Genomic DNA, 10,648 nt, shown 5'->3' with positions numbered 1-10,648 from the left:
TATAATTAAATATCAAAAATCAAAAAATTATCTTTTCCTTATTTTCCTCCAAATTTCGAAATTCTGGGTTGACTTGGTCAAAAATTTTCAAAATTAGTTGTTTCTTACAAGTCAAGTCAAAATTTCAATTTTAAAAATCTTATCTTTTCAAAATCTTTTTCAAAAATCATATCTTTTTCATTTTTTATAAATTTCGAAAATTTCAAAAATCTTTTTCAAAATATTTTCAAAATCTTTTTCTTATCTTTATATCAAATTTTCGAAATTAGCCAACAATTAATGTGATTGGTTCAAAAATTTGAAGTTTGTTACTTTCTTGTTAAGAAAGGTTCAATCTTTAAGTTCTAGAATCTTATCTTGTAGTTTCTTGTTAGTTGAGTCTTTTTAAAAATTAAATCTTTTTCAAAATATCTTTTATTAAAATTTTTATCTTATCTTTTTATCTTTATCTTATCTTTTTCAAAAATTTTATCTTTTTCAAAATTTGATTTCAAAATATCTTATCTAACTTCTTATCCTCTTATCTTTTTCAAAATTTGATTTCAAATCTTTTTCAATCAACTAACTAACTTTTTGTTTGTTTCTTATCTTTTTCAAAACCACCTAACTACTTTTTCCTCTCTAATTTTCGAAATTACCTCCCTCTCTTTTTCAAAAATTCTTTTGTTTTAAATTTTAATTTTAATTATATTTTGTCTTTGATTTTTGAAAATTACTAACCTCTTTTTCAAAAATTATTTTCGAAAATTTCTCTCTCTTCTCTTATTCTATTTATTATTTAATTACTAACACTTCTCTTCACCTCTCTTCATCCAAAAATCCGAATCCCCATCTCCATTCTTCTAACCCCTTTCTTCTTCTACTAACATAAAGGAATCTCTATACTGTGACATAGAGGATTCCTCTTTCTTTTCTTGTTTTCTTCTCTTTCATATGAGCAGGAACAGGGAAAAGGGCACTCTTGTTGAAGTTGATCCAGAACCTGAAAGGACTCTGAAGAGAAATTAAGAGAAGCTAAATTACAACAATCCAGAAATAACCTTTCAGAAATTTTCGAACAAGAGAAGGAGATGGCAGCAGAAAATAATAATAATAATAATGCAAGGAGAATGCTTGGTGACTTCACAAAGCCAACGTCCAAGTTTGATGGAAGAAGCATCTCCATTCCTGCCATTGGAGCCAATAACTTTGAGCTTAAGCCTCAACTAGTTGCATTAATGCAACAAAACTGCAAGTTTTATGGACTTCCATCTGAAGATCCTTATCAGTTTTTAACTGAGTTCTTGCAGATCTGTGAGACTGTAAAGACAAATGGAGTTAATCCTGAAGTCTACAGACTCATGCTTTTCCCTTTTGCTGTAAGAGACAGAGCTAGAATATGGTTGGATTCACAACCTAAGGATAGCCTGGACTCCTGGGATAAGCTAGTCACTGCTTTCTTGGATAAATTCTTTCCTCCTCAAAAGCTGAGCAAGCTGAGAGTGGATGTTCAAACCTTCAAACAAAAAGATGGTGAATCCCTCTATGAAGCTTGGGAAAGATACAAGCAGTTGACCAAAAGATGTCCATCTGACATGTTTTCAGAATGGACCCTATTAGATATATTCTATTATGGTCTCTCTGAATTTTCGAAAATGTCATTGGACCATTCTGCAGGTGGATCTATTCACCTGAAGAAAACGCCTGAAGAGGCTCAAGAACTCATTGACATGGTTGCAAACAACCAATTCATGTATACCTCTGAGAGGAATTCCGTGAATAATGGGATACCTCAGAAGAAAGGAGTTCTTGAAATTGATGCTCTGAATGCCATATTGGCTCAGAACAAAATGTTGACTCAACAGGTCAACATAATCTCTCAGAATCTGAATGGATTGCAACATGCATCCAATAGTGCTAGAGAGGCAGCTTCTGAAGAAGCTTATGATCCTGAGAACCCTGCCATGGCAGAGGTTAATTACATGGGTGAACCTTATGGAAACACCTATAATCCATCATGGAGAAATCATCCAAATTTCTCTTGGAAGGATCAACAAAAGCCTCAACAAGGCTTTAATAATGGTGGACGCAATAGGCTGAACAATAGTAAGCCATATCCATCATCTTCTCAGCAACAGACAGAGAATTCTGAACAAAACACTTCTAATTTAGCCAATATAGTCTCTGATCTGTCAAAGGCCACTTTCAGTTTCATGAATGAAACCAGATCTTCCATCAGAAATCTGGAAGCACAAGTAGGCCAGCTGAGTAAGAAAGTCATTGAAACTCCTCCCAGTGTTCTCCCAAGCAATACAGAAGAGAATCCAAAAGGAGAGTGCAAGGCCATTGATTTAATCAAAGTGGCCGAATGCATAGGGAGGAGGAGGACGAAAATCCTAGTGAGGAAGACCTCCTGGGATGTCCTTCAAGCAAGAAGGAGTTTCCTATTAAGGATCCTGAGGAATCTGAGACTCATACAGAGACCATAGAGATTCCATTAAATCTCCTTCTGCCATTCATGAGCTCTGAAGAATTTTCATCCTCTGAAGAGGATGAAGATGTGACTGGAGAGCAAGTTGCTCAATATTTAGGAGCTATCATGAAGCTGAATGCCAAGCTGTTTGGTAATGAGACTTGGGAAAGTGAACCTCCCTTGCTCATTAGTGAACTAGATACTTGGATTCAGAAAACTCTACCTCAAAAGAAACAAGATCCTGGCAAGTTCTTAATACCCTGCACCATTGGCACCATGAGCTTTGAAAAAGCTCTATGTGATCTTGGGTCAGGGATAAATCTGATGCCACTCTCTGTAATGGAGAAGCTGGGAATCATTGAGGTACAACCTGCCTTGTTCTCATTACAATTGGCAGATAAGTCAATGAGACAAGCTTATGGAATAGTAGAGGACGTGCTAGTAAAGGTTAAAGGCCTTTACATCCCTGCTGATTTCATAATCCTAGACACTAGGAAGGAAGATGATGAATCCATCATCCTAGGAAGACCTTTCCTAGCCACAGCAGAAGCTGTGATAGATGTCAACAGAGGTGAGTTAGTCCTTCAATTGAATGGGGACTACCTTGTGTTTAAGGCACATGGCCATCCCTCTGTGACAAAAGAGAGTAAGCATGAAGAGCTTCTCTCAGTTCAGAGTCAAGAAGAGCCCACACAGTCAAACTCTAAGTTTGGTGTTGTGAGGCCACAACCAAACTCTAAGTTTGGTGTTCAAACTCCATATCCAAACTCTAAGTTTGGTGTGGAGACCACACACTAAAATTGACCTGATCATCTTGTGGCTCCATGAGAGCCACTGTCAAGCTATTGACATTAAAGAAGCGCTTGTTGGGAGGCAACCCAATTTTATTTATCTAATTTTATTTTATTTTGTTTCTTTGTTATTTTTGTGTTTAATTAGGTACATGATCATGAGAAGTCACGAAAAAAATCAAAAAAATTAAAAACAGAGTCAAAAATAGAAGAAAAAAATTGTTCACCCTGGAGGCAGCGCAGACTGGCGTTCAACGCCAGTAAGATGCATCTGGCTGGCGTTCAACGCCAGAACAGAGCATCTTTCTGGCGCTGAACGCCCAAAACAAGCAACAACCTGGCGTTTAACGCCAGGATGTGCACACAGAGGACAAACTGGCGCTGAACGCCAGAAACAAGCTTGAAACTGGCGTTCAACGCCAGAAACAAGCATTACATGGGCGTTCAACGCCCAGAACATGCACCAATGGGCGTTTGAACGCCAGAATGATGCATGAAGGCAATTTACATGCCTATAGGGTGAAGGAATGGTATTTCTTTTCACCTCAGGATCTGTGGACCCCACAGGATCCCCACCTCAGGATCTGTGGACCCCACAGGATCCCCACCTACCATATTCCCACCTTCTCTTTCAATCCTAATCACACTCTCCTAATCCAAATCTCATTTTCAATGTCACACTTCCCAAAAACCTTCATCAATCACCTCACTCCCTCTTCCCAATTACCCCATTCACCATTCACATCAACCCACTCTTCCCCATAAACCCCACCTACCTCCATAACATTCAAATTCAATTTCCCACCCATTCCCACCCAAAATGGCCGAAACCTAACCCTCCCCTCTCCCTATAAATACCCTTCCATTCTTCTTCATTTTCACACAACACAACCCCTTTCTTCTCCCACATAGCCGAACCCACTTCTCTCCCTCTCTACCATATTCTCTTCTTCTTCTTCTACTCTTCTTTTCTTTCTTGCTCGAGGACGAGCAAGTTTTAAGTTTGGTGTGGTAAAAAGCCTAAGCTTTTTGTTTTTCATCACCATCAATGGCACCTAAGACCGGAATTTCCTCAAGAAAAGGAAAAGGGAAGGCAAAAGCTTCCACCTCCGAGTCATGGGAGAAGGAAAGATTCATTTCCAAAAGCCATCAAGACCACTTGTATAATGTTGTGGCAAAGAAGAAGGTGATCCCCGAGGTCCCTTTCAAGCTCAAAAAGAATGAGTATCCGGAAATCCGACATGAAATCCAAAGAAGAGGTTGGGAAGTCATAACCAACCCCATGCAACAAGTCGGAATATTGATGGTTCAAGAGTTCTATGCCAATGCATGGATCACTAGGAACCATGATCAAAGTATGAACCCGAATCCAAAGAACTATATCACAATGGTTCGGGGGAAATACTTAGATTTCAGTCCGGAAAATGTGAGGTTGGCATTCCATCTACCCATGATGCAAGGTGATGAACGCCCCTACACAAGAAGAGTCAACTTTAATCAAAGGTTGGACCAAGTCCTAAGGGATATATGTGTGGAAGGCGCCCAATGGAGAATAGACTCCAAAGGCAAACCGGTCAAACTAAGAAGACTGGACCTCAAGCCTGTAGCCAGAGGATGGTTGGAGTTCATCCAAAGATCCATCATCCCTACAAGCAACCGATCTGAAGTTACTGTGGATCGGGCCATCATGATTCATAGCATCATGATTGGAGAGGAAGTGGAAGTTCATGAAGTCATCTCCAATGAACTCTACAAAATAGCTGACAAGCCTTCATACATGGCACGGCTAGCCTTCCCCCACCTTATATGTCATCTATGTTACTCAGCTGGAGTTATCATAGATGGAGATGTCTCCATTGAAGAAGACAAGCCCATCACCAAGAAAAGGATGGAGCAAACAAGAGAAGTTCCTCACGGCCCTCAAGAAGAACATGAGGGAGTTCATCATCAACAAATGCCTCAAGGAATGCACTTTCCTCCCAACACCTATTGGGAGCAACTCAGCACCTCCTTAGAAGATTTGAGCCATAATGTGGAACAATTAAGGGTGGAACACCATGAACACGCCCTCACTCTCCAAGAAATAAGAGAAGATCAAAGAGCAATGAGGGAGGAGCAACAAAGGCAAGGAAGGGACATAGAAGAGTTGAAGAACATCATTGGTCCTTCAAGAAGAAGACGCCACTAGAGGTGGATTCATTCCTTGTTCTTTATTTCTTTCTGTTTTCGATTTTTTTTAGTATTATGTTTATCTATGTTTTGTGTCTTTACTTCATGATCATTAGTATGTAACCATGCCTTAAAGCTATGAATAAAATCCATTAATCCTTCACTTCTCTTAAATGAAAAATGTTTTAATTCAAAAGAACAAGAAGTACATGAATTTTGAATTTATCCTTGAATTTAATTTAATTATATTGATGTGGTGGCAATACTTTTTGTTTTCTGAATGAATGCTTGAACAGTGCATATTTTTGATCTTGTTGTTTATGAGTGTTAAAATTGTTGGCTCTTGAAAGAATGATGAACAAAGAGAAATGTTATTGATGAACTGAAAAATTCATGAATTGATTCTTGAAGCAAGAAAAAGCAGTGAAAAGCAAAAGCTTGTGCGAAAAAAAAAATAGAAAGAAAAAGCAAGCAGAAAAAGCCAATAGCCCTTAAAACCAAAAGGCAAGGGTAGCAAGGATCCAAGGCTTTGAGCATCAATGGATAGGAGGGCCCAAGGAAGTTAAATCCAGGCCTAAGCGGCTAAATCAAGCTGTCTCTAACCATGTGCTTGTGTCATGAAGGTCCAAGTGAAAAGCTTGAGACTGAGTGGTTAAAGTCGTGATCCAAAAGAGTGTGCTTAAGAGCTCTGGACACCACTAACTGGGGACTCTAGCAAAGCTGAGTCACAATCTGAAAAGGTTCACCCAGTCATGTGTCTGTGGCATTTGTGTATCCGGTGGTAATACTGGAAGACAAAGTGCTTAGGGCCACAGCCAAGACTCATAAGTAGCTGTGTTCAAGAATCAACATGCTTAACTAGGAAAGTCAATAACACTATCTGAAATTCTAAGTTCCCAGAGAAGCCAATCACTCTAAACTTCAAAGGAAAAAGTGAGATGCCAAAACTGTTCAGAAGCAAAAAGCTACAAGTCCCGCTCATCTAATTAAATTAATATTCATTGATATTCTGGAATTTATAGTATATTCTCTTCTTTATCCTATTTGATTTTCAGTTGCTTGGGGACAAGCAACAATTTAAGTTTGGTGTTGTGATGAGCGGATAATTTATACGCTTTTTGGCATTGTTTTTATATAGTTTTTAGTGAGTTTGAGCTACTTTTAGGGATGTTTTCATTAGTTTTTATGTTAAATTCACATTTCTGGACTTTACTATGAGTTTTTGTGTTTTTCTGTGATTTCAGGTAAATTCTGACTGAAATTGAGGGATTTGAGCAAAACTCTGAAGAAGGCTGACAAAAGGACTGCTGATGCTGTTGGAATCTGACCTCCCTGCACTCGAAATGGATTTTCTGGAGCTACAGAACTCCAATTGGCACGCTCTCAACGGCGTTGAAAAGTAGACATCCAGGGCTTTCCAGCAATATATAATAGTCCATACTTTATTCGAAGAATGACGACGTAACTTGGCGTTGAACGCCAAGTACATGCTGCTGTCTGGAGTTAAACGCCAGAAAAACGTCATTATCCGGAGTTGAACGCCCAAAACACGTCAAAACTCGGAGTTCAACTCCAAGAGATGCCTTAGCTCGTGGATTGATCAAGCTCAGCCCAAACATACACCAAGTGGGCCCCGGAAGTGGATTTATGCATCAATTACTTACTCATGTAAACCCTAGTAGCTAGTCTGGTATAAATAGGACATTTAACTATTGTATTAGACATCTTTGGTCTCAGTTTTGTTTTATTCTTCATCCTAAGAGGCTATTGATCACGTTTTAGGGGGCTGGCCATTCGGCCATGCCTGAACCCTTTGCTTATGTATTTTCAACGGTGGAGTTTCTGCACACCATAGATTAAGGGTGTGGAGCTCTGCTGTACCTCGAGTATTAATGAAATTCTATTATCTTTTATTCAAATCTCTCTTATTCTTATTCCAAGATATTCATTCGTACCCAAGAACATGATGAATGTTATGAGTCAGATTACCCTCATTATCATTCTCACATATGAACGCGCGTGATTGACAACCACTTCCGTTCTACATGCAACAGAGCTTGAATGCGTATCTCTGAGATTCCCCAACAGAATCTTCGTGGTATAAGCTAGATAGATGGCGGAATTTATGAGGATCCGGAAAGTCTCACCTTGTCTGTGGTATTCCGAGTAGGATCCTGGGAATCCGGAAAGTCTAACCTTGTCTGTGGTATTCCGAGTAGGATTCCGGTAATGAATGACTGTGACGTGCTTCAAACTTGTAACCTGCTGGGCGTTAGTGACAGACGCAAAAGAATCAAGGGATTCTATTCCAGTAGGAGCGGGAACCAACCGGTGATTAGCCGTACTGTGACAGAGTGCGTGAGCATTAGTTTTCACTGCGAGGATGGGATGTAACCACAACCATGGGTGATGCCTCCAGACGATTAGCCGTGCGACTGACAACCGCATAGGATCATTTTCCCGAGAGGATGAAAGTAGCCACAGCTGATGGTGAACCCCTATACAAAGCTTGCCATGGAAGGGAGTAGGAAGGATTGAGTAGAAGCAGTAGGAGAGCAGGCGTCCTTGAGCCATGCAGCATCTCCATTCGCTTATCTGAAATTCCCACCAATGAATCTGCATAAGTCTTCTATCCCTTTTATTATTCCTTTTTGTTTATTATTTATTCCAATAATCACAATTACCCTTTAATCTGCCTGACTGAGATTTACAAGGTGACCATAGCTTGCTTCATACCAACAATCTCTGTGGGATCGACCCTTACTCACGTAAGGTTTATTACTTGGACGACCCAGTACACTTGCTGGTTAGTTGAACGGAGTTGTGAATTCAACCAGTGCCATAATAAAGCTTTCATTCAAAATCCAAAGAACGTAGATCACAAATTCGTCCACCACTCTCCATGGTTGCAGAGGAAGATCCTTGAGCTTTAAACACAAGGTAGTCCCCATTCAATTGAAGGACTAGCTCTCCTCTGTCAACATCAATCACAGCTCCTGCCGTGGCTAGGAAGGGTCTTCCAAGGATGATGCATTCATCCTCATCCTTTCTAGTGTCTAAGATTATGAAATCAGCAGGGATGTAAAGGCCTTTAACATTCACTAACACGTCCTCTACCAATCCATAAGCTTGTCTTATTGACTTGTCTTCCATCTCTAATGAGAATGTGGCAGCCTGTACCTCAAAGATCCCTAGTTTCTCCATTACAGAGAGTGGCATAAGATTTATGCCTGACCCCAGGTCACACAGAGCCTTCTCAAAGGTCATGGTGCCTATGGTACAGGGTATTAAGAATTTACCAGGATCTTGTTTCTTTTGAGGTAGAGTTTGTTGAACCCATGTATCTAGTTCACTAATGAGCAAGGGAGGTTCACTTTCCTAAGTCTCATTACCAAACAACTTGGCATTCAGCTTCATGATGGCTCCTAGATATTGAGCAACTTGCTCTTTAGTTACATCTTCATCCTCTTCAGAGAAAGAATAGTTCTTAGAGCTCATGAATGGCAGAAGAAGGTTTAATAGAATCTCTATGATCTCTATATGAGCCTCAGATTCCTTTAGATCCTCAATAGGGAACTCCTTCTTGTCTGGGAGACGTCCCATGAGGTCTTCCTCATTGGGATTCATGTCCTTCTCCTCCCTTGTACATTCGGCCATATTGATTATATCAATGGCCTTGCACTCTCTTTTTGGATTCTCTTCTGTATTGCTTGGGAGAGTACTAGGAGGAGTTTTAGTGATTTTCTTACTCATCTGACCCACTTGTGCCTCCAAATTTCTAATGGAGGACCTTGTTTCACTCATGAAACTTAAAGTGGCCTTAGATAGATCAGAGACTATGTTTGCTAAGCTAGAGGGACTCTGCTCAGAATTCTCTGTTTGTTGCTAAGAAGATGATGGAAAAGGCTTGCTATTGCTAAACCTGTTTCTTCCACCATTATTAAAGCCTTGTTGAGGCTTTGGTTGATCCTTCCATGAGAAATTTGGATGATTTCTCCATGAGGAATTGTAGGTCTTTCCATAGGGTTCACCCATGTAATTCACCTCTGCCATTGCAGGGTTCTCAGGATCATAAGCTTCTTCTTCAGAAGATGCCTCTTTAGTACTATTGGATGCATTTTGCAATCCATTCAGACTCTGAGAAATCATGTTGACTTGCTGAGTCAATATTTTGTTCTGAGCCAATATGGCATTCAGAGCATCAATTTCAAGAACTCCCCTCTTCTGAGGTGTCCCATTACTCACAGGATTTCTCTCAGAGGTGTACATGAATTGGTTATTTGCAACCATGTCAATGAGTTCCTGAGCTTCTGCAGGTGTTTTCTTTAGGTGAATAGATCCACCTGCAGAATAGTCCAATGACATCTTAGACAATTCAGACAAACCATCATAGAATATATCCAGGATGGTCCATTCTAAAAGCATGTCAGAAGGACACTTTTTGGTCAAATGCTTGTATCTTTCCCAAGCTTCATAGAGGGATTCACCATCTTTTTGCTTAAAGGTTTGAACATCCACTCTAATCTTACTCAGCTTTTGAGGAGGAAAGAACTTGGCCAAGAAGGCTGTGACCAGCTTATCCCAAGAGTTTAGGCTATCTTTAGGTTGAGAGTCCAACCATACTCTAGCTCTGTCTCTTACAGCAAAAGGGAAAAGCATAAGCCTGTAGACCTCAGGATCAACCCCATTGGTCTTAACAGTATCATAGATCTGCAAGAATTCAGTTAAAAATTGAAAAGAATCTTCTGATGGAAGTCCATAAAAATTGCAATTATGTTGCATTAGAGAAACTAATTGAGGCTTTAGCTCAAAATTGTTTGCTTCAATGGCAGGGATTGAGATGCTTCTTCCATGTAATTTGGAATTTGGTACAGTAAAGTCACCAAGCACCTTCCTTGCATTGTTGTTGTTGGGTTCGGCTGCCATATCCTTTTCCTGTTCGAAAATTTCAGTTAGGTCTTCTTCAAAGTATTGTGCTTTAGCTGCTCTTAGCTTCCTCTTCAAGGTCCTTTCAGGTTCAAGATCAGCTTCAACAAGAATGCCTTTTTCCTTGTTCATGCTTATATGAAAGAGAAGAAAACAAAGAGAGAAGAGGAATCCTCTATGTCACAATATAGAGATTCCATTATGTGAGTAGAAGAAGAAAAGAATAGAAGAAGGAGAAGAGAAAAATTCGAACACAGAGAAGAAGATGGGGTTCAACTTTTTAAGATGAAGAGAATAGTGTTAGTAATTA

General features: G+C 39.7%; 2 non-coding genes across 2 annotated transcripts; one reads left to right on the top strand and one right to left on the bottom strand.

Moving 5' to 3' along the window:
• Positions 1-1,472: 1,472 nt before the first annotated feature.
• Positions 1,473-1,576, bottom strand: LOC112767552 (small nucleolar RNA R71). The gene has a single exon (XR_003185000.1). It is a non-coding gene; the product is annotated as a small nucleolar RNA R71 (small nucleolar RNA).
• An 8,256-nt stretch (positions 1,577-9,832) lies between these two features.
• On the top strand, positions 9,833-9,939 carry LOC112765820 (small nucleolar RNA R71). The gene has a single exon (XR_003183932.1). It is a non-coding gene; the product is annotated as a small nucleolar RNA R71 (small nucleolar RNA).
• The last annotated feature ends 709 nt before the right edge of the window (positions 9,940-10,648 follow it).

The sequence above is a fragment of the Arachis hypogaea genome, chromosome 2 (assembly GCF_003086295.3).
Source record: "Arachis hypogaea cultivar Tifrunner chromosome 2, arahy.Tifrunner.gnm2.J5K5, whole genome shotgun sequence".
Taxonomy (NCBI): domain Eukaryota; kingdom Viridiplantae; phylum Streptophyta; class Magnoliopsida; order Fabales; family Fabaceae; genus Arachis; species Arachis hypogaea.
Note: the sequence above shows the minus strand (reverse complement) of the source record. Positions and strands in the feature narration are given on the sequence as shown.